The sequence below is a fragment of the Haliotis asinina genome, chromosome 1 (assembly GCF_037392515.1).
Source record: "Haliotis asinina isolate JCU_RB_2024 chromosome 1, JCU_Hal_asi_v2, whole genome shotgun sequence".
Taxonomy (NCBI): domain Eukaryota; kingdom Metazoa; phylum Mollusca; class Gastropoda; order Lepetellida; family Haliotidae; genus Haliotis; species Haliotis asinina.
In genome coordinates this window covers 25758683-25781678 of record NC_090280.1, presented here as the reverse complement: position 1 = coordinate 25781678, position 22996 = coordinate 25758683, and the positions used below count along the sequence as shown (strand labels likewise).

Sequence of the window (22996 nt, the reverse complement as noted above, 5' to 3'; positions counted from 1 at the left end):
ATGTACATTAGATTTATCATCTCGGGGCACACGGGCACTGCTAGAAGTACACACCACACACCAGAAGTACTACATAAACTGGATAATGTTGACTATTCTGTATTTTTCAAAATATTTGATACCCAAATTCAGCCAATTCTTTTGTATGGTGCCGAAGTGTGGGGCATTAATAAATTTTATAAGATTGAAAATGTACATTTAACTGCATGTAAGAAGTTCCTAAATGTTGGTCCCCAGACACCAAATGTGATTGTTTATGGTGAATGTGGACGTTACCCACTGTATATAAATGCACAGTGTCGTTTCATAAAATACTGGCTTAAACTGGTAAATTTGCATCAACAAAGAATCCCCCCAAAAAGCTCATGATATGTTAATGTATTACGATAACTGTGGTTATGTTAACTATGTTTCATATGTGCGTAATTTATTGTTTTCATATGGCTCTGGTTATGTTTGGTTATTTCAAGGTGTTGGTAACGAATCCCAGTTTTTTCAAATGTTCAAAAGAGTCGCAGTTGACATGTATATACAGACATGGAATAGTACCATGGAAGAAAGTTCAAGGTATAAGCTATACAGACAACACAAAAGCCTATTAGAGCCGGAAAAATATCTGACTATGCTAACAAATAAAAATACAGAAATATTCTTACTAGGATCAGAGCGGGCATTCCAAAACTAAAGGCTAATGAGGGACGGTGGTTGGGAGTTGATTCTAATCAACGCATCTGTTCTATATGTAATAAGGGAATAGAAGATGGATTTCACTTTATCCTTATATGTGAATGCTACAATAATCTACGAACCTGTTATTTACCACAAATGTATAATCACAATCCGTCTACCTATAAATTCAAGCAATTACTGTCTTCTACATCATCTGAGTTATTGAATAGTCTTTGTAAATATTTATGTTTGAGCTTTGAGCTACGTCAGCGGTTGGTTAATGGAGAGCACAATTGTATCCCATGGTGCCTCTTATGTTGTCATAACATATATATGTATGTATCTGTATAACTGTATATGGGCCGATGGCCCTTCATACGAAATAAAAGACTTGACTTGAACTCATAAAGCAAATCTGACATTTGAACTCTCTGCTCAGGGGATAAATGTGATAGTTTCTCATCAAGGTGAGTTAACACATCAGAATTTTTCAACTTTGGTGAAACATTATCACTAAGATCATCAAACTTCACATTGCTAACACAATCACCAATGTTGTCAACATTTTCGCAGTTGTCTTTAGTGCAATCAGTAACTGGGGAGAGTGTGGCAATACTATTGACACGTTTGTTTTCTAACCTGTCATGATATTTCTTAATCATGTTGACATGACACAATCTCTTTTGTTTACGACGACCAGGCGTCAGGACGACATAGTCTGTGTTGCTAAACTTTTTGTCAACAACATATGAACCTTGATATCTTGCTCTCAGTGGCTGACCAGGAATGGGAAGCAAAACTAACACTCTCTCACCACAAGTAAAATTTCTCTCTTTTGACTTTCTGTCATAGTTTAGCTTCATTTTTTCTTATGAAACTTGCAAGGTTTTTCTGGCCACCTCACTTGCTTTTGATAGTCTGTCATTAAATGTAGACACATAGTCTAAAAGATTGATCTCAGGTCTGTCATTGAGCCATTGTTCTTCTAAGTGTTTTAGTGGTCCACACACTCTGTGACCAAATACAAGTTCATAGGGGCTAAACCCTAAACTTTCCTGAACTGACTCTCTGACAGCAAACAACAAATGCACACCCTCATCCCAATCTTTCTCGGTCTCAAAACAATAAGTCTTGATCATATTTTTCAAAGTTTGATGAAACCTCCCCATACGCCCTCTGTAACTCTGGATGATAAGCACTAGACTTAACTTGCTTAATACCAAATCGGTACATAGCCTGTTGAACCACCTTAGACAAAAAATTTGAGACCTGATCAGACTGAACAACATCTGGCAAACCAACAAATGTGAAAAACTTGACAGTCACAGGAGCACCAATCCCATGAAGCGGAATTGCTTCAGGAAATCTGGTAGAAGCACACATGATACTGTGCAAATACCAGACTTAGTCTTAGGTAGTGGAGCAGCACAATCAATAATAACTCCGGGTAGTCCCTCGGACCGGGTATATAAGCGCTGGAGCGCCTGTCACTAATGAGTCCGTGACGACCAGTAACTGGTTGGAGGTGAGAGCTCCCCACTCCGTACGTTCTGCATCAGAACGAAACCCTTTTCCCACCCCCTCTTAATATGTTTGATTAACAATAAAGTTGTAATTGTTAGAGATAATGTAGTGCCAACAGAGTGAATGGATTCATTTATGACAGCTTAGTGACTCCATGTACTCCGTTTTAGTTGTAAAATAGTAGAGGTTAGAGCAAGTAGGAAAGTAAAAGTCGTATGTAGAGTCTGATTTAGTTGGGTTTTTGCGGGAGGATTTTAAGCACCTTTATTCTTTTTTAACATGGTGCATTGTAAGTTTACTGCAGAATCTAGTTGAGTTAGCATCAGTTGTGACACAGTTTGTAGAAGTCGTGAGTTGTTGTCCCACGTTGACTTGTAGCTGTTAGATGTTTACTGCAGAACCTAGCTGAGTTCGCAACAGTCGTGCTACAGTTTGTAGCAGTCGTGAGTTGTTGTCTCACACTGAGTTATAGCAGTTAGTTGGTTACTTCTAAGTAAGTGGCATGTAGACGTTGCGGGTTGTTGATGCATATTACTGTTGAATCGAGCGGGCACCAGACCTGACTCGTGAATGTTATCTGTTATCTTGACAGTCACAGGAGCATCAATCCCATGAAGCGGAATTGCTTCAGGAAATCTGGTAGAAGCATACATGATACTGAGCAAATACCAGACTTAGTCTTAGGTAGTGGAGCAGCACAATCAATAATAACTCTACTGAAAGGTGCCTCAAAAGCTGGTATAGGTTTCAAGGGAGCGGAAGGAATTTTCTGATTTGGTTTTCCAACAATTTGACATGCATGAAAGGTCTTGCAAAATTTCTTGTCTCAAACTGAGCCGAAAGAAATGTGCCAAAATTTTCTCACAAGTTTTGTTTACACCTAGATGACTTGCCATGGGACTTTCATGTGCCAGTGAAAGTACATGTTTTTGAAATAATTTTGATACCACAATTTGACGGTACAATTTCCATTCATCCTCCGTAGGAACATCTGGCAACCTATCTTTCCTATCAGAACACCGTCCTTGTAGTAATAACAAACTGGAACCTTGCCAACCTCCTCAAGAGAAACAGCCTTACTAGCCAACTTCTGCATTTCAACATCCTCACCCTGTGAACTAATAAACTGCTTTTAGGAAAGAATGTGTTCACCACCTGACAAACTATCTGACTTATCAAGAAGTCCTCTTTGAAGATAATTGAACGAGTCACTGCACAAGATGGGAAAATACCTGGAAATTCATCCTCCACCTTTTCTGTTCTAACTGAACTCTCCGGCGAAACAGTGACAATAGGATCAGCACCAACTTTGGCCCCCAAAAGATCATTATCGATCAACAAAGTGACACCCCAAACTGGGACAGAGTCGAGAACACCAACTTTCACCTCATAGGAAATCAGATCTGAAGTCAAATTCACAAAATGGAGAGGAGCAGAAGAATTGCCACCTATACCCTGAAGCAAAACATCTGAAGACTCATCAGAAAAAAGGCAAAATATCCTTCAAAATCAGAGATTGAAGAGCTCCAGTATCCCTCAAGATAATAACGGGTCGTAGGGTAGATTTATCTCCCATGACACAGAACCCTTGTAAACAAAGGGCAAAAACTCCTTCTGAACTACAGAATCTGGAGACTTACTCTCCCAAACAAAACTCTCCTCAGAACCACCTGGAAAGAAAGGCTTAGGTGCCATGGACACAAAAGCACTTAGGGAACCTGTAGTCTGATTTCTAAACTGGAGTTTGTAACATGCAGAAATCCAAAGACCTGACTTCTTACAATATACACAAACAGGATCAGAACCACTGGTAATCTTAGGCTTAGACTGAAAATTATGTGACTGCTTGCCACTAGAATTTGAACCTGTTCTAACACCACTGTAACCTTCATGTCCTGAAGTCTTAACCGGGGTAAAGTCCTTTTGGCCAGAAAACTTTGCCCAGAAACCTAAAAGAACTCTTCTGAGTCAAACAATAATCATCTGCCAACATTGCTGCTTTGTGTAAGTCATCAACCTTTCGTTCATCCAAATAAGTCCTAAGGTCAGAATGAACACTCAAACCAAAATCTGTGACCTCCTTTGACCCACACCACCTGTCAAACAATGTCTCCTTTTCTCTAGGAAACAGAAGTCCCTTTAGTGAGCATTTCTGAATTTCTGACGATAAGCCTCAGGCACTAACTCATAAGCTTTCAAAAGTGTACTCTTGACAAGATCATAATCTGAGTTTTGCTGTATCTACAAAGCTGAATAAGCATCCTGAGCTTTTCCCTTCAAAACAGTTTGCAGTAATATAGTTCATGACTCCCTAGGTCACTTAAAATTTTCAGCAACTCTCAAAATATAGACAATACTTGTCTACTCCTTTCTAATGAAATTGGGGTACCAGTCTAGCATGCCTTGCAATATCAAAAGAGGAAGAATCTGAGGGCTGAAAACGGTTTTGAAGATTTTCAGTGTAATTTCTTTGTCAACTTGCAATATCTTCAATTGTATTTCTTTGTCCATTTTAAACTTTTTCATTTCCATTTCTTTTTTCTTTATCTATATCCAACCTTTTCTGTTCTTCTTGTTTTCTGTTTTCCTCTTTTTGAATTTGAAATTTCTTTATTTCCAATTGATCTGAACCTTCCTCTTGGACCATTTCTAAAAACATCATCTTTAAAAACTCCCTCATCAATATTGTGATTCAACACAATTTTCAAAATCTGAAATTTCCTCATTGCAGGTTTGGCATCAAGTTTGAGACGTGAAGAAATTTGCAATAAATCTGATTTCCGCAACTGACCAATTGTCTCAGTGTCAGGGGACAATACAAAATGAACTTTTTGCAAAATTGCAGAAATTTGAAATAAATTTCACAAATGGTCTCAAATGTCAAATGAATTCTCTCCAGGACGAGCCCCCAATTTTGTTACGGTCAAGAATTTGCCGTGACAAACGATGTAAGAAATCCCCTGTGAACCAGCAAAACAGAACAAAGACATGTGTAAAACATTCAAATTTTGTATGATTTTGTAAAGACAGCAAGTTATACAAAGTCACAATTCAATTATACAATATCGATTTAAAAAATCTATAGACAAAATCTAATGCAATGGGTCACAAGTTGTATAGTAAACACACCAAAGTCTTAGTGTAAGAGAGAAACAGTCATGCAGAATATAACACAGTAAGCGGTCTGACGGCGGCTATGAAGATGAAGCGTTGGCAGCGATTGATGATGGTGTTAACACCAGTAATGTGTCTGTGTCCATCCCAACACAGCAACCAGCCCATATATATAACCTTCAGTCATTTCCCGGACAATGGAACAATTTCCAGAACAATGGTGTTGCCTCTAAAATACTACCTTACCACTTAAATAATTTTCTGAAGGAAATGTATCCCACAATAACGAACACTAAAACCTTTAATAGTGTGACCCAATTACAACTACCGCAAAAATAATTAATAACAATTCAAATCACGGAAAATACACTCTTGTAGCAACACACACACACACACACACACACATGCATACATACGTACGTACATACATACAGGGTGGGTCACATATGAACTGGTTTCAAAGTTACACTCCTCGAAAAATTGAAATCCAAAACCCAAATATCAATGAAAATTTGGTGTTATTTGCTAGTACATCAGCGGAAAACAATGATATATCAGTACAATTCTGTAGAGCAATGCATTGCTATCTTGTCCATATTTCATAAGAATAACATAAGTCATCACAGTCATTACTGCTGTCCACCAAGTGGTGTTGAAGTCAGTACTTTGTATGACCACCTCCAGCTGCGTCGACAGACCGACATCTCCTGGGCACAGATCGAATCAGTCGTTGGATGTGTTGTTGTGGAATCCTTCTCCATTCTTCCTACAGCATGTGGAGCAACTGTTGAAAATTCTGCTAGACCATATGTGCCTCCAGTTTGCCAGGTTCCATGGCAGCACTGTGTTACACCCTCTCACTCGTCGACGTCGATGTAGTCGTGCCATGGAGGGGGCAACTTTTGGACGCTTGGCACCTATTCCTACTTCTCGAAGACGGATCCTGATTGTGTGATGGGACATTCTTCAGGCTCCAAACTGTTCTCGTGCTGTGTCCCGGGCGGTACGATGGCGGTCACGTAGGTGGGTTATCCGGATCTTCCGATCTTGGGCAGGTGTGGAGACTCTAGGTCTTACTGATCGTGGAAGGTCATTTGTCGAATTTGTTTGACGAAATCGATCCCAATATCGAGTTATTGTGCTGGGATGAACGTTGAAGATCCTTGCCACCTCATGCTTTGATTCGCCAGCTTCCAATCGTCCAGCTGCATGATTTCGACAGGCAGCGGTGTACAGTACTTGCAAAAATCGTCTATGAAATTGTGAGATTCACTAGGGGTTTTTATAGTCACATGCTGTACTCATTCTCTGCACGTGGAAACAATCATTGTGCCTGATATTCGTACTGCATGGCATCCAAGCACATCATGACAATCCTGATTGATAAAACAGATTCTGGTTGCGTTTGGTCATGCATGATCTTCTTAAACATTCCAGAAACAATGTGCAACAACCCCTCACCCCACCCCATCCCAACAAAAAAAATATTTGAATTTACATATGTGTACAAAACTGTTAGTATCAGTTTTGAATTCCATTTAGCGTTTCTTTTGAAGAGTGTACTTACAAAACTGATCACGAAACGTCGTCATTAATGGATACTGTTCCGACTATAAGACTGTACTTACTGGCCTCCCACAAGGTTCCGTACTCTGGGACCCTTACCCAGATCTCTCTCTCTCTCTCCCTCCTCTCTCTCTCTCTCTCTCTATCTATCTATCTTTCTCTCTGTGTGTCTGTGTCTGTGTGTGTCTGTATGTTTTCTGTAATCTGTATTATCATTGATTAAGTGTAAGTTATCATTGGGTCTCAATGTTTAGAGTTTCAGGTATGGATTGTGAGTCACTTTTATTATCAGCTAAATTTTTGTTCAATGACAATGGAACTTTTAGCGGCGGGCCTATTTGATAGCGCTCCAGTTACCTGCCCTTGGCGATCTATTGTTTATTTCCAGTTTGTGAACATTCTCACTGAATACTGATAGCGCTACGCTGTGTTCGAATGTTCCCGACGCTACGTCGGTTTATATAAAGGATGGTTGTTGCGTTGAGGGACACACGCGGACTTACTCGGAATTACTGGGGTTTTGGGGGGGCCTATCAACGTCTTATTGCCAACAGCATCATATTCAAAACTGACCTTGCATGCCTGACTGCCCAATGTGGAAGCAAACTTCAGTTAATATATCTGATCTAACTGTAAAATGGGGAGATTCTGGTGAATGAACATTTAATATTTGTGACCCATTTGTATAAGGTTTGTGACTCGGTTACATTGCATCTAGAAATGTGTATTGTGATTCACTGTAACTGTCTCAATGTTTTCTCAGTATATTATTGAATGTTTTAGACTTTTCCATGTTATAATGTGATGGTTCAAAGGGGATTTCTGATCCATTTTGTCACTGCAATTTATTACCCGTAACAATATATACATCTGGACTTTAATTAAGCACCCCCTAATATATATCATGATAAAAACACAATTGTTAGATAAAGTTAAAAATCTATCATACATCTGTATAAGGACACATCTCTAGTAGTCGAAAAAGGTCATTAAGTTCCTTTGCTTTCCATTCAAAGCAAATCACGGAAAGCTTTGGGCATATGAACCATGCAACCCTCACTTTTATCAAAATCCACTTTCTCTGTGATACACTTTCTGTATACAAGAAAAGAAATCTGTTACTACCTCAATGTGACAAAAATCAAAATGGCAAGAAGACTTTCTGAAGCCCTGAGGTGGCAGATTATTGGTATGCACGCAACAGGCATGTCCTTCAAAGCCATTGGACGACAACTGGGGTATTGTCACTCAGTAATCAGTTGGCTTGTTCGAAAACATCAAGCTACTGGACATGTAAAAGATCGTCCAAGGTCTGGACAACCCAGAAAGACAACACCTCGAAATAACCGCAATCTGGCACGTCTGGTAAGGCGAGAACCCTTTGCAACAAGTACGGTTTTGAAACACCTATGGTTACACCACACACCTCTATCCACCCGAACAGTCAGAAGACGTCTTAGGGCACTTGGTATGAGGTCCAAAAGAGTAATCAAACGTCCTACTCTATCTGATCGTCATAAACGACATCGCCTGCAGTGGTGTATGGCTCGTCAACAGTGGAACTTGAGGTCATGGAGGAGGGTTCACTGTTCAGACGAGAGCAGGTTCCTCCTAAACGTCACAGATGGTCACAGATGAGAGTCTGGAGGCATAGAAACACAGCTTACGTGCCCAGAAATGTTCATCCTGCTGTTCCTTATGGTGGAGGATCAGTTATGGTCTGGGGTTGCCTCTCCCATGACTGTAAATTGGTGACTGTCCATGGAAATCTCAATGGTCAACAGTACATCCAGGATATTCCCCGTTCAGTTGTTGTACCTCATTTTGATAATCATCCGTTGCCTACACGCCCATTAGTCATGCATGACAATGCTAGGCAACATCGTTCACGTGCAGTGACGGCATATCTTCAGAATGAGGCTATCACCACATTACCATGGCCAACTATGAGCCCGGATGTGAATCCTTTAGAGCATATCTGGGACTTTCTTGGATGTCGTGTGAGGTTGAGGCAACCTCCTGAACAGACTCTTGCACATTTGGAAGCTGCTTTACATGATGAATGGCAGCGATTGCCACGTGATCGCATCACGAGGTTTACCAGCAGTATGAGGAGAAGAGTGCAAACTGTCATCAGAGCACGTGGTGGATACACACAATACTGAAGCTAAACTTTTGAGATGGTAACAAATGGCCTTTCCTTATTGTTAATTTGTCAGACAGTTGACCATTGATGTTGGCTCAACCATACTTTTTCATTACAGGAATTCACTCAATTTTCCTCTTTTTCATTTGCCAAAAGATGGTACAATTCACAATTCACAGTCAATGATTTTTCATTGTCAACAAAATAGTACAAAAGTTATACCAAGTTTTGTTTCTCATCATTAAGAAAATATGGGGGTGGGGGTGGGGTGGGGTGGGGTGTGTGTGTGTGTGTGTGTATGTGTGTGTGTGTGTGTGTGTGTGTGTGTGTGTGTGTGTGTGTGTGTGTGTGTGCTTACTTAAAGTCCAGGTGTATATATTAGTTGTGGTACGAGTGTGTATTTTCTGTCTATTTTGTTGTTAACTAAGAAATAATGTTTAGTGTTTTCCGGAAAATATCTGTTCTTGGTTTTCTGTTTGTTTACTTCCGGGAGACTGTTTCAAGACCATTCTACGGTGTTGGCGATGGCAGTAGTGCCCGAACTTTCGGGAAATGACTAAAAGTATATATAAAGGTAAGTTGCCGTGGGTTGACACACACAGACACACATTCACATAACTGGAGGATATACATCACTGCCAACACTTGATCATCAAAATCTGTCAACGCCTGAATCTACATTATCTGCTGTTTACATTCTGCATAGTTGATTTCTCTCTCACACTAAGACTTTGGTGAGTTTGCTATATAATATCTTGTGACCCATTGCCTTAGATTTTGTCTCATTTGTATTGAATTTTGTAATCAGCATTGTGAAATTGACTTGTGACTTTGTATAACTTACTCTCTCTCGTTGCTAAATAATACAATGTTTGAATGCTATAGACTTGTCTTTGTTCTGTTTGGCTGGTTCACAGGGGATTTCTTACACCTTTCTTAACCATAACAGTTGTCACTAATTCACAACTTCAAGTGAAACTCATATTGTTGCAATGTAGTAGCATACTGACTAACCATTCACTCTAATGTCTATAATGAAATAAACGTTGATATTCAAACTGTTTGATGTGGTTTACATTCTGCAGCCTACAATACCATGAAATAAATTCATGTCAGTATTTTCGGTGGTATGCATTAATTGTTGTAGGTAGAATTCTTTCCCCTTTACAATGTTAGTTGTAGATGATCCGTTTATATTTGTGCCAATTTCTCCCATATTCGATTGTCTGTTTGCAAAACTGAAGAAAAGGAAGTTCACATATTGTGGACGAGTTTTGGAGTCGAAACCCACTGCAGGTGAAGTTTTTTGACTTCCTAAAGTCAACCACTCATTATTCCGAAATATTTGCCTGCAACGTTTTTATGATATGGAGCCCTTGACAGAATTTAAGTGTAGTAGAGATTTAGTAACGTAATTACATACCATAATAAAACTTTAGATTTTTAAACGGATCACGGTTCTGTATGATTAAATGAGTCTTCTGATCTTAATTAAGTGTTTGTTTGATACATATCTATGGAATTACATGCTGATGATAAATGCCAGAGACTTCCATTAGTCATCGTTCTGCTTCTTTTCAGATCACAATTATGGGAAAAACCAGGGCAGACTTACAAAGAGACTATCGGGCGAGAAAACTAACAGAAGAAGCTGAAATGTTTCTTGAAATGGAGTGGCAGAGAGTGAATTGATATTACGTGCCTATTGTTGATAGACCCAAGAGATGCCAGAGTCAGAAAAGAAAACGTTCGACAAGCACAGAGAAGAAAAAAGGGATAGGAAAAATCAGATGAAGAAACGTCTGGATGATGAAGTAACAGAGGAAAACAATGGAGCCTTTAGCACACTAGGAGATGTTGGAAGTACCAGCAGTTCACTCGTGGTTAAGTTCCCATTTTGACCTTCATGATTTGAATGGGTGAGAAGAACAGCAGAATAACTGGTAAACAAAGGAGGCAGATCGAGAAGCTGACACCCGAATATTTGAAACTGAATAGGAACTGCAAGCGAAACTAACGATCTGTGAAACAAATTCAGATTTATTATACAAAGTATGCCTCTAGTTCACGAAATGACACCGACACACTGACACCAAGTAAAAGAACTGTTAGAGATCTTTGTGATGGTGGAATTTCCCCGTCCAAAACATCGAAAAGGCTGATGAAGAAATTGCTGCTTGCCAACGTCATGTCAGACGAAATGAAATCTGCACGCGATATAGACAGACCAAAACGTTTATATTAAATCAAAACGTTTTAGCAGACAAAATTTTGCTCTGTAGTTTCTGTTCTGCCAAGGTTATAAGGGCACAACGGTTAGAGCAGAAGAACCAGACAAATACCTGGCAGAACTAAACATGTCAAAGGATGACAAACTAACATGTGAGACGCGGCAAAGAGTATCACGTGGGGATGGAAAGAAAAGGATACAAGTCATCAAGAATGATATGAACAAATCAGATTTCACTGAAACGTTTCAAAAGGAAAATTGTGAATTTCTTACCCACATATGTAAAGTTAAGGACCAGTACAAATTATTCATATGGACCTTTCTCAAAATTTTACTTGTTCATGTGCCGATGAAGTTAAAAAAGCCTACTGGAATGCAAATATGGTGACTCTCCATCCCATTGTAGCATAATGCATTTCTGATTGTGATCTGGCCCACCAGAGCTATGTCTTCGCGTCTGATGATGGAGGTGAGTGAGTGAGTTTAGTTTTACGCCGCACTCACCAATATCCCAGCTATCTGGCGGCGGTCTGTAAATAATCGAGTCTGGACCAGACAATCCAGTGATCAACAAAATGAGCATCAGTAGTATAGGGAATGATAGTCCGAAAACACTTTTCAAAAACCCCTCTAAAAAGCCTCATTTACTAAATGAGGCTTTGGTGGGACTATTAGCTCTTGCTATTATTGCCCCTACTACAAAGCTACGCCATCACGTTTACCGTGACTTGGCAGGCGGTAACACTGTGCCGTACGGTACGATCAATAATTCTTCTCTTACAAATCCCCTACCCGGCCCACCCCTCAAGTAGTATAAGTTAGGTTCGTCGGCTTTCATATCCACTTTATCTATGTTGTAAGTTTTGACTGACCATATAGGATCGGTGGCTCGCTTACGGCTATCGCCCTCGTGTTCCCCCGGCTGGTATAGATACCTAACTAAGGCCCTATCTGGTATCTGTTTCTCCTTTCCACGCAATGGAGCAGACGACTCTGCTAACACTGATTTTAGTTTGATAGCGTCTGCCGGTTTCTTACCAATGAGCCGGGTTACTTCATGGTTGATTGCCGACACCACCTCGGGTAACCTCGCTACCCATTCGGTCGATCGTTTTCCAGTGGTTGTCATTTCCCTAGCATACTGATAACCGAACAAGCGCTCAGCCAAAGTCCTATTAAATCTCTCAACTATAGCTTGGCTGCGATGGGCTCCGGCCGTACCACGTCTGACCTTTGTATCGTGTTTGGCTAGCAGTTGTGAAACGGCACCCATGAACTCCCGTCCGGGATCAACTTGCAGCTCTGTTGGCCAAGTCAGCGGGCTGCGTTTGTATATGCGTTCTAATCCTTTGGCTACTTTGGCCGAATCTTTCGTGGTCAAGGGTTCGGCTTCCTTGTAACGACTGGCTACGTCCACTACGGTTAAGGCATACTTGTACCTCTTATCATGAGGTAGGAACAGTAGGTCTGCCTGGTGAATGCTATTAGGTATGTTAATTCCGAAACTCCTTCTAGGTACGTAGCGTGGCGCCGGCAAATAGATCTGCCACAGGGCTTGTTTTTCAAGCCACGCTTTGGCTTTCTCTGGTGATACTCGTGCCATTTTAGATAGCTTATCTACTGCGCTAGCTCCTTTCCAATATCCACGCGGGCTGTAATAAATAGCCTCAAATTTTTTCATGTCCATACGCGTATGTGTTTATACCATCAATAGCTATCCAACGTTTCGTGTCCATAGGCGATAGGGACGTCTTGTTTATAGTCAGTCCGTATATCTTATGTCCATCACTTCTAAGCGTGTTCATCTTATGCCTAAAGGTACGGGTTTTGAACAGGGCCTCCTTGAATCTAGCGTGTTTGATGTGTTGTTTCACCACATACTTCTTAACCCCTTTAGCTTTTCGGATCTCACTATTGTCGGTTTTCAATATGGAGTACATCTTAGGCCTCAAACCTATGTACTCAGCTATTGGCGTGCCAGCACACTCGTCCTTCATCTTACCTAGGACCTTTTTATTTACCGTGCTGTGTATAGTATGGGTCTTAGGATAGTCGCTGGTGTCGTATAAATCGAGGTGTTTCCCCATGTCCTCGTACACGTCCTCGGTTCGAATCTCCATCAGCAGGGAATCCGTGTCAGTGTACAACACTTCGCACCTGTCGCCGTACTGTTTCTTGAGCTCGTTGTAGTAAAAGTCGTACATCAGGTGTTTGGATAAATCGAGGATACTCATCCCAACGTAAACAGGTCGGTTGAATTTTATGTGACTTTTCTTCATGTGTATGGCAACTAGGTCATCTGTGAATATTTTATTACGGTTGAATGCCGGACTGGCTATCAATTTCCTGAGCTTGTCTTCCTCACTAGATCTAACCAGTTTCACGGTTACGCGTTTCCTCAGGTTTTCCATAGTCTTACCAAACACCGAGTTGTTCATGAGCTTGTAGAGATTTTTCTCAAAATCACTGGTGGCTTTTTTTCGTAGGTCTGTGTTCATTCTGATGTAGGGCTCCATCCATGGGCTCTGGTCTAACATGAGCACCCTGTGTATTTTGGTCAGCCTCATACCCAATGACAGGTACAGCTGTAGGTTGCGATAGTGAACTATGTACTTGGTCTTATTCATTAAGTTAGGCACGAGTTTCTCAACGTCCGCCACACGACCACCTGACAAGTTATGTTGGTACTCAGACATCCAGTCTGTGTTAACCTTCATACGTTCGGGCGCAAGGGGATAGCTGTTGTGTGATGTGTGTAATTCCTTGGGATACTCTAAGTCAACTTCGAGGATATACCCTTTGTTCGAATCTGGTGCAATGCTCATAACATCAACGTTTGGTACCCATTCGAATCCTCCTGTAGGTAGATACTGACTCATAGCCCAGCCGTACAGGTTATTTGCGTCGAGGTAGAGAATGTGATTGGTTGGTTTGTTAGGATCGTAACCTTTCACGTATTGATTATTTGCTTTAGCGTATCGTTTGGATGCCATGGAAATCCCACCTCGCAAGCCTTTCTCAATGAATAGGTGCATGTCGTAATCTGTGAGCAATTCTAAATTAACTCCTGTCTTTTTAAGCAAGGCGTCCCACGACAGACCTGGGCTGGTGTAATACCATGCGGGGTCGAGTTTATACTGCTTTAAACAGGTCCGCCTGAACGTTTCAAACACGTCGGCTAACAGCAGTACATCTGTCCTCAAGTACAGGTCGTGATAATCGCCAAGGTTCTTACAACCAAGTTTATTCCATACGTTAATCGCGTGCGAGTAATCGTCTCGTGAGACGGACGCCTCATTCAGCTTGCTATAAAAGCAGTCGATAGGAGGTAGTCTGGTCTCTGTGAACTTAGCCCAGCTATCCATGTACTCATATGGGTACACACCCTTCCTCATGAGCAGGTGTCTAGTCTCGGCGTCTGTGTATCGATCTGTGATAGGGAAGGTATTGTTGGCCTTGACCAGACTGTCGAGTGACGACAGGAGGAATTGAAACGAGTCAATGAACCTAAGTCCGTTTAAGCTGAAGGAGATGTATCTCTCCATGTTGTTGGGAATGCACGATATATTACCATCGATTTTCGCGATGGCCTGCATGATCAAGTGAGAGTCGTATCCTCTCAAGTTGTGAAAGACAACGGGGATGTTTATTGTCTTAGGGTTGATTTTAAGCTTGAGGTTGCACGCGTTATGAGCGGCGCCTCTATACTTACCAGTTATGTGACAGTGATCTCTCACCGAATCACCGTTAAGTGGCGAGTCGCACACATGACAGTTAGTGCTACTGGTGTGAGCTATCTTGTCGGCTCGGGTCATACGCATGGGAGCGATTCTATACAATGCATTCCTAATAATTTTTTCTTCCTCCTGCAAGCACTTTAGAAACCTTTCAGCCGCGTCAGGACCCCTATACACTACCGGAGCTTTCGTTTCCCCGTCACAACGGACGACAATGTATCCAAACGAACAGGCTTTATGCTCTTGTGTTTTGTGTGTGAAACTCCCACTAGTGGATGATTCCCCTACAATTAAGGCTTCGAAGTCGGCGTATATAATATAAGGCACAGACATTTGATTCTTGTGATTGTCGAATTTTAGGATATTTTCACCTTCCTTAGGCATTTCGACTCGTATGGCCGTCTGCCCAACACCTTGGCAATCCTCCAGGTGGGATTCTAATAAATCGGCCCGACTGAAACAGTGTAGGCATCGTACACAAAAGTGTTTTTCCCCAACGTGTTTCGACTGGTCGTGCAACAACCGGCTGAGATGTTTTATCCACGTGTAGTGATACGTTTCACCTTTTTGAATCATGAATAAATTAATAACTTGACAATCCTTCACCGGGCTGACCCTGTGTATTATTGTTGTATTACCTTCGTGCCCAAAGACATTTATAGCCAGATTATTCTGTTTTTCTACTTTAGTGATCTGGGATATTGGGGTGGGTTCATCTATACCATCCCAGTTGAGCCCATCGTCCTGTGGATAATTAGAAGGCCTGTTCGGATTAGTGGCAGCTGGAAATAAGGCTGACCTGATAGATAACCTCAAGCAATCGTTTCCTCTATTCTTAACGTTTACTATGGCTTGTTTGTTCTTATAGTAGGGAGGCAAGGCTAGGTATGACCCACCTCTGAACGGCACGTATTTAGCTATATCTAGATAGACATTATCGATTTTATCTACAGCCCACCCGGACCCCATGTGTGTGTAGCGTTCTAGGTATTCTCGTATCTGCTGAAAACTATTATCGATTGATGTGTCAATGGTCTCTGCATGTGTGACGACCTCTTGTTTACCTCGGAAGTAAGGTTGAACATACTCAGTGGTACTCCCAACCTGTTTATCGAGTGACATTTTCACTGTGATCTGAAACTTGATACTTCCTAGATTATTTAGTTCCTGGTTGACCTTATCAGCTATCAGAGGCTTGATATCTGTAATGTCTATGTTTCTATCAATGTGCATGCGCCAACCTCTCAAATAATTGCCTACGGCGTGCTCAGTGCGCACGAACTGTAGGTCAATAGCTCTATTCTGTCGTAATAATTCTACAAGCTGTGGTTTTCTCATACGAGAATACCCGCCTAAACCCAAATCGTGTGCCTCGGCTTTCAGTTGTTTTACAGTTGGACGTGCTACTGGGGTATGTGATAACAATGCGGTTAACCCGGCTTTCCCCAGTTTTGAATAACCCGTGTATCCAAGTTGTTTCGCTTGAGCTTTTAACTGTTTTACTGTAGGAGGGATTTCTAAACCTAGTAATCTCAACAATGCTGGCTTCCGCATTCTAGAATACCCGATAACACCTCTCTGCTTTGCGGCCCGCTTGAGCTCGCGCACAGTAGCCATATGTTTACACCTAAGAGAATCAATGTCTAATTGGTCGGCAGTAACTCTTAAAAAATATTTTCTGGTGGCCGGGTACAATTCTAGACATTCTGTCAAATCGCCCCACGTACCTGGTAAAATATATAGTGTGGCTGTTTCAATCCAGTACTCGCCTTGGGTATAGTATTCCTTGTATTCACTTATACTCGAAAAACGTTCTATATGGTATTGAGACGCAATATCCCGCTCCCATTCGAAGGGGTGAGTATACTTAACACCCTCTTTAATCCATACCACGTCCACTATTATCTTAAATCTGAAGCTGCCCCATAAGGCCAGTTCATATTTGAATATGTTTTCCACAGACATAGCTATACGTAGGTGTGTATAATCTCTAATTGGAGTCTATCTTGAGCAGTCGCCTACGTTCTTTTATGTAACCTTTTTTATTCTCGTATATGAGTTGATGTCTGACTACGTTCGCTCCGTGAGCTTTACATAAACAGTAGTGCCCTTTAACCCCGATACCACACACAGAACACGTGTAGTTAGGACTTCCCATATGGAAACAACAGAACCCCTGATTCCTGCATTTCCTACCACAAGCCTCGGTCTTCCCCATAAGTATATATTCGCATCGGTATGGAGCGGGTCTCATGTTTACTTATATAGGTATTTTAGTTTAATTGCTTTGCAACCAACGCAGTAGCTGCTATACCCAACACTATGAAGCCCAGTTCACGATTCATTTGTCCCTTGGATGGTGTGTAGTACTGAGCGAGTGTGGGTTTATTGAGCGCTTCCAATCGTTTACCAGTTAGTAGATAGTATTCTTTCATTCCTTCATCGACATCGTTGAATGTTTGAACGGCATGGTTTTCACGCTGGAGTTGTTCGTTAATGAAATCGAGCCTCTGGAGGCGTTTTTTAGCGTACTCGGCCTGTGCTCTTTGTAATTTCTCAGTAGCGAGATCGTGTCGCTTCCTTTCTTCCTGTATTTCAGCCGCGTGATCATCTCGTAGTTTCGAGAAGAGGAAATTACTCCCGGAAAATGCCAGGGCATTCACTAACGCCCCACCGACCATCATAGCTATCGTGGCCATCCCTATATTTATTTCATTATATTATCAGGTATGATCCCTTGTTTTACTAGGATGTCTTTTGTGGCCATCGCCATACCAAGGTTCATTATAAGCATACCCATATCCTGCAGGTTGAAATCTAGCTTGATAGTTGGTTGTTTAAGCACCATTTTAGTCAACCGAGCGTACCCTACGGCTAGACTGGCTACCACTGTGGCGTGGTATGCGTCATTGACGAACGTTTTCCCCTCAGACATTATATATATGATATAAAATATTTTAAATTATAACATGATATGCGGGTCTACCATGGGGGATACCCCCATACCCCCACTGTTGGGGGTTACCTCACTGTTGGGTTGTGGCTCACTGTGGGAGGTGTATAACCATGTTATAACCACGGCAGCAGTTACGCCTACAGCCAATAACAGTCGGGTTGGGTTGGCCACTTTATGTTGGTTACACCACCGTTTTTTACCGGCAGCTACTCTCTTAGGATTCTTCTGCCTGGTTACTGTTGAAGTGGTCTCCACTGTTGGGGGTGGGGTCTCCTCCATCACTGTTGGGGGTACCTCCACTGGGGTTTCCTGTGCAGCATCCATCTATACTATTATTATTATTCTTTCTCTCAAATTGGCAATGTTTTGCCGTGATAATCGCCGCCGTCACTGGAGCCAACAACATACCATATTTGTGGTACAGCCCGCAGCTGATAGAGCTCACGGCGTGTTCGATAAAAGGGTCTTTATCTAGGTCCTCCCACAGGTAAAGTCGGCGCTCTGGTGGAATGGGAAGGAATTGTGATACAATACCGGTGTATATCTGGGTCATAGCCGATCCTATTGTCTTTGTCATTTCTGCTCCGAGCCGGGCCTCGTATCTAGCGTACAGCTTATCGATTTCTTCGGCTGACATTTTGTTAATTTTATCCGGAGTGTAGTCTCCAAAGTAATGTTTGGCTTTGCCGCCAACAGCCAACGCCACCAGTTTCTCTCGCTTGGGGGAATCCCCAGTTGGGGAACCCTCCACAGACAATTGTTCGAGCAATTCCTCACACTCCATCTTATAATATAACAAGTAAGATTTAGTTTTAACTATATAATACCCGATACAAACAAAACACAGAGAAATGAAAGTTAAGTTGCACACGACAAATACTTCAAATATCATAGCTATATGCTTAGTTTTGCTTAGCTTTAGCTTAGCTTTGCTTAGCTTTGCTTAGCTTTGCTTAGCATACTATATAAGCCACGGGTTGGTCGGTCTTTAGCACGAGCTTAGCGTGTTTAGTTTCAGCGAGCTGTTTCTTCACCCGTTCCCGTTCTAATTTGCTCATCACATCGTTCTCTCTCAAACACTCCTCGAACGAATCCCTGTCCTTGCAGTGAAATAAGGCCACCCATCGCGTCTGCTCCCTGAGGTCTTTCAACACCGAGTTGAACTTCTGCGTTAGCACCCAGACGCTGTGATTTGCATGCCGGCCGGAGAAGGCCAGGTACGATAGCATGTCTCTCTTTTTTGTTATCTCGCGATTAGCGCTGCAGTCGTCCAGTATGAACAGCGTCGGTTCCCCTTTAAATTTCTCGTGAAGAGCTTTCAACCAATCCTGCAGGCGTGTTCCAGGGTCGATTTTGTGTACGTCCGGGTCCGTCATCACCCAAGGTCGCGCGTACGTTTTATTCATGCCCAGAGTAGGGCACATGATAACGATGTTATCGAACACACCCTTGTAGTAACCCTCCAACATATCCAACACGAAAACGGTCTTCCCACAGCCAGTCTGCCCGCATATGATAGCGCAGTGTGGGTCAGTGGGTAGGTGGGGCAGTTGGGACTGTTTATTGTTGGGGGGTGTGGGGGGGTACCCCCCATCAGTAGATGGCTTGCACGAATCTCCCATTGTCTATATTAAGTTGCGCGTCCATAATTACGTACAGATATAATTTCAACTTACCAGCGGTTTGGGCCTTCTTATTAATCTGGATGGTTATCCCTTCGCTACCGTTATCTATACGACGCCCGCTACCGTGCAGTTTATCATCATCCGTGGATCGCATGTCCAACCATAGGGCGTACTTGGTGGTCAGGTATTCACCGATCTGCACGGAGCCGAGGTCCAGGTCCTTTGTTATGTAGTCCCCAACTGGTAGCTTTTTTATCTCATCCCACTGCTGGTGTGGTCTCATACCATGACTGAACAGCTGGTTGGGTACGCCCTCGATGGTCACTTCCACCTTTTCAATCTCGGGGTTGAAAAACTTCTCGCTGTCCCTCCGGAATGGATCATAATCCTCCACGGGGACGACCAGGATACCTTTCATCGATCGCGCCGGCACGTTCAGGTTGATATTCCACACAGTGTCGCTCTTATCACGCACGACTGATCTATGCCTCAGTACGCGATCGTACAGGATGGCCATCTTCCCAGAGTACTGGCTTCGAACCTGCCTGGCCAGCTCCGGGCTAGTGACCATGTCGAACTCCAGAGAGATGTTGTCTATGGCATAACTGGCCTCATCACCGTTCGGCGTACGCACTACTTTGCTATAGTCGTTAAACGTGAGCTCGTATTCGAGCCTATCACCCAGCGCGGCCTGGTAAAACGGCGCGTGTCCCGTGAGCAACTCGAAGTCGAGCGGCACGCAGAATCGATTCCCGTATGCTAGAGCGATGGCCTTTTCACCGTCCGATAGTTTGTCTTGCTGGTCTGTCGTGAAGACGTATCCTATGCGCGCCCGGGTTGATTTGCTGATACCCTGGTACACATCATTGACTCGTTCTCTCTCGCTTTTCCAGAGATCCTTGTAGCAGTGAAACACGTCGCTGTCGTCGATGCTCAGCACCTCGTTACCGCTGATCTTGACGGTCGTTTTCTTGATGATAGCTCGACCCACGTTCCGCACTAGCTCGCGTTTGTCGTTGTCGGAGGTCAACGTGATATTGAACGCCAGTCGAACAGTGCCTGGTACAATGAGGTCATTCTCACCAAGGTTTGGAAATCTAACCAGCAGAGTTTGATTCTGGTCTATCTTGCTGGGGTTGTTGGTGATGGTCACCGACTGTCGCACGGCTCTGGCACCTAATGGCTCTCTCAATTTTCTGAAAGGATCTAATTTTCTACCGTACATTGTTATATAAATGAAATATATTTTTAATACTAATGGATGAAGACATACCTATGGATGATATGCGGGGCGATAGTGCCCAGGCATATGATGATGACCAGGAGACCTCATTCTCGCAAGGTGACGAGCTCCTTAAGGGCGCCGTCGACGGATTTTATGAAGGTTTAAAAAAGGATAAACATTATGTATATCCGTTGGAGCGAGACGATTCCAAGTTTTTTGTTGATGGCAATGGCACGCTGCGTTTGAAGTCTCGCCCGGGGATCGATCTTATGAATAAACGCACTAGAGAACCGCTTGCTTTATCAACATTGGCTGGTAAACATGGAAGTAAGTTTGTCCAAAATGAACTAGGCTTCAAAGATTACGGTGGCGCACGACCTAAGCAGTATCCTCCGAAGTTAGTTCAAGATCTGGAAGGCATCAGGGACGCCACATCAGATCAAAACATGACTTATGATATTAAAAAGGTGTTGGCCGACTACGAGAACGAGCCCTTCCCGGGGCTCAAAAGTACTTTTAGGGAACTGCGGGGGTTGGACCTGTTAATGCAAACCATTCGTGGTCATCTCTGGAAAAGCACGACCAAAATGAGTGAGATAGACGACCACATCGCCTATGAAAGGAAAAAACTCGGTGAAACTGAGGACGAGGCTCTGAAAGCCCCCATCGAGAAACGAATACGTGATTTGGAAGAGGAAAAGAAGGTCTGGTTGGAGACAGCATCCTCCTTCAAAGCAAAGCTTCGATCCCAGGTCAGCCGTATACGGGAAACCATCAATCAAGTCCTCCACCGAGACACCACGTTAGCAGACAGGATTCAGATATTATTCCGGGAGCAAGGGATCACCATCGCCAGCATTCTAACTGCATTGGGTTTCATCATATCAACCCTGGTGGTGTCACTAACAGGGGGTACTATGGGAGTTCCCTCCACACCTGGCGGCGGCGGAACTCCAAGTGGTGGTGGGGGTGTTAAAGACTGGATTAAAAAACTCGGGGAAGGCCTAGCTAAACTGGCTGGTAAAGCCGCCGAAGCCCTTCCCGGCATCCTGGGTAGTATCGTCTCGTGGTTGTTGAGCGCTCTGTCTAAAACTGCCATGTGGCTCAGTCAAAACCTGTGGGCAGCCATCGTCGCCGTGGCGGGTCTGGTGTACGTAGCGGCTAAGAAATCTTTAACCAAATAAGTCCCAAAGTTACCCCACCAACCACTAAGGCTGTTTTATTATCAATATGCTGCTGATAGGAGACCTGCATATGAGGGGCCACCTCCTGTGGTGTTGGTTGAACTTTAGGCTCCGGAGGTGGCGCCACTATACCCTTTTCACGTGGTTGGGTGTGTGGGATATGTGGGGTGTTAATATCGGGGTTGATACCCAACTTTTGGTCCGCCGTGGCTATGACTATTTTGTTGTTATAACCCACCACTTTTTTTATTCTAAGTTGCATATCACTCGGAGACATGTACAGCCCCACGCCGAACACGTAGTTGACTTTCGATCTGGCGTATTCTAACACGTTTTGGTAGCGTTCGATGGCCCGCGGGAGATCAACTGGAGAATTTATAGCATCCTCAACGTTGGAAACGAACTGTTTCTGAGCGTCGTAAGCAGTTCCCTTACTGAGGATGTTGGAACGCGTCATCGACTGCGCACCCAACAGCGCCCACACGTACGTTCGAATCGAGTCGTTCAAGCGTATTGTACCAGCACGAGTGAATCCTTTCGACGTGTCCAGCATGAACATTTTCCACCCGTCTGCGGTTGACTGCTCCACTTTCTGGACTGTGAAAGCAACACCACCTTTAAAGTTCATACGATCATCCCTCCATTCATTACTCGACAAAGCAAAGTCCGGGCGTAGTTTACCTTGTTTCAGTATAAGATCACTGAGTTCTTTCACTGATCGCACGCCATCAGAAGGAATACCCAACCCGTGGTTCGGCCCCGGCAAACGCCAATCCGTCTTCGGGTTTATTTCGAATTCATTACAAATACGTTCATAGGCCCGTCTATCGTATGGGTTGTTTGTTGCGTCCCACGCTTTGTCCTGTGGGAGGGGGGCACTGATCTCTTTAAGGATACGTCTGACCTGGTAGTACACGTGGAATTTGAACACAGACTGACTCAGCGGTCCACGCCGAGTGTCGGTCAATGCCACACCACACCCCGTTGTAGCGCACCACACAGCAAAGTTGAATTGATTCT

The 22996-nt window shown here is 43.0% G+C and overlaps 1 pseudogene; it reads left to right on the top strand.

The window, feature by feature from the left end:
• Positions 1-10920, top strand: LOC137266869 (uncharacterized; annotated as a pseudogene).
• The last annotated feature ends 12076 nt before the right edge of the window (positions 10921-22996 follow it).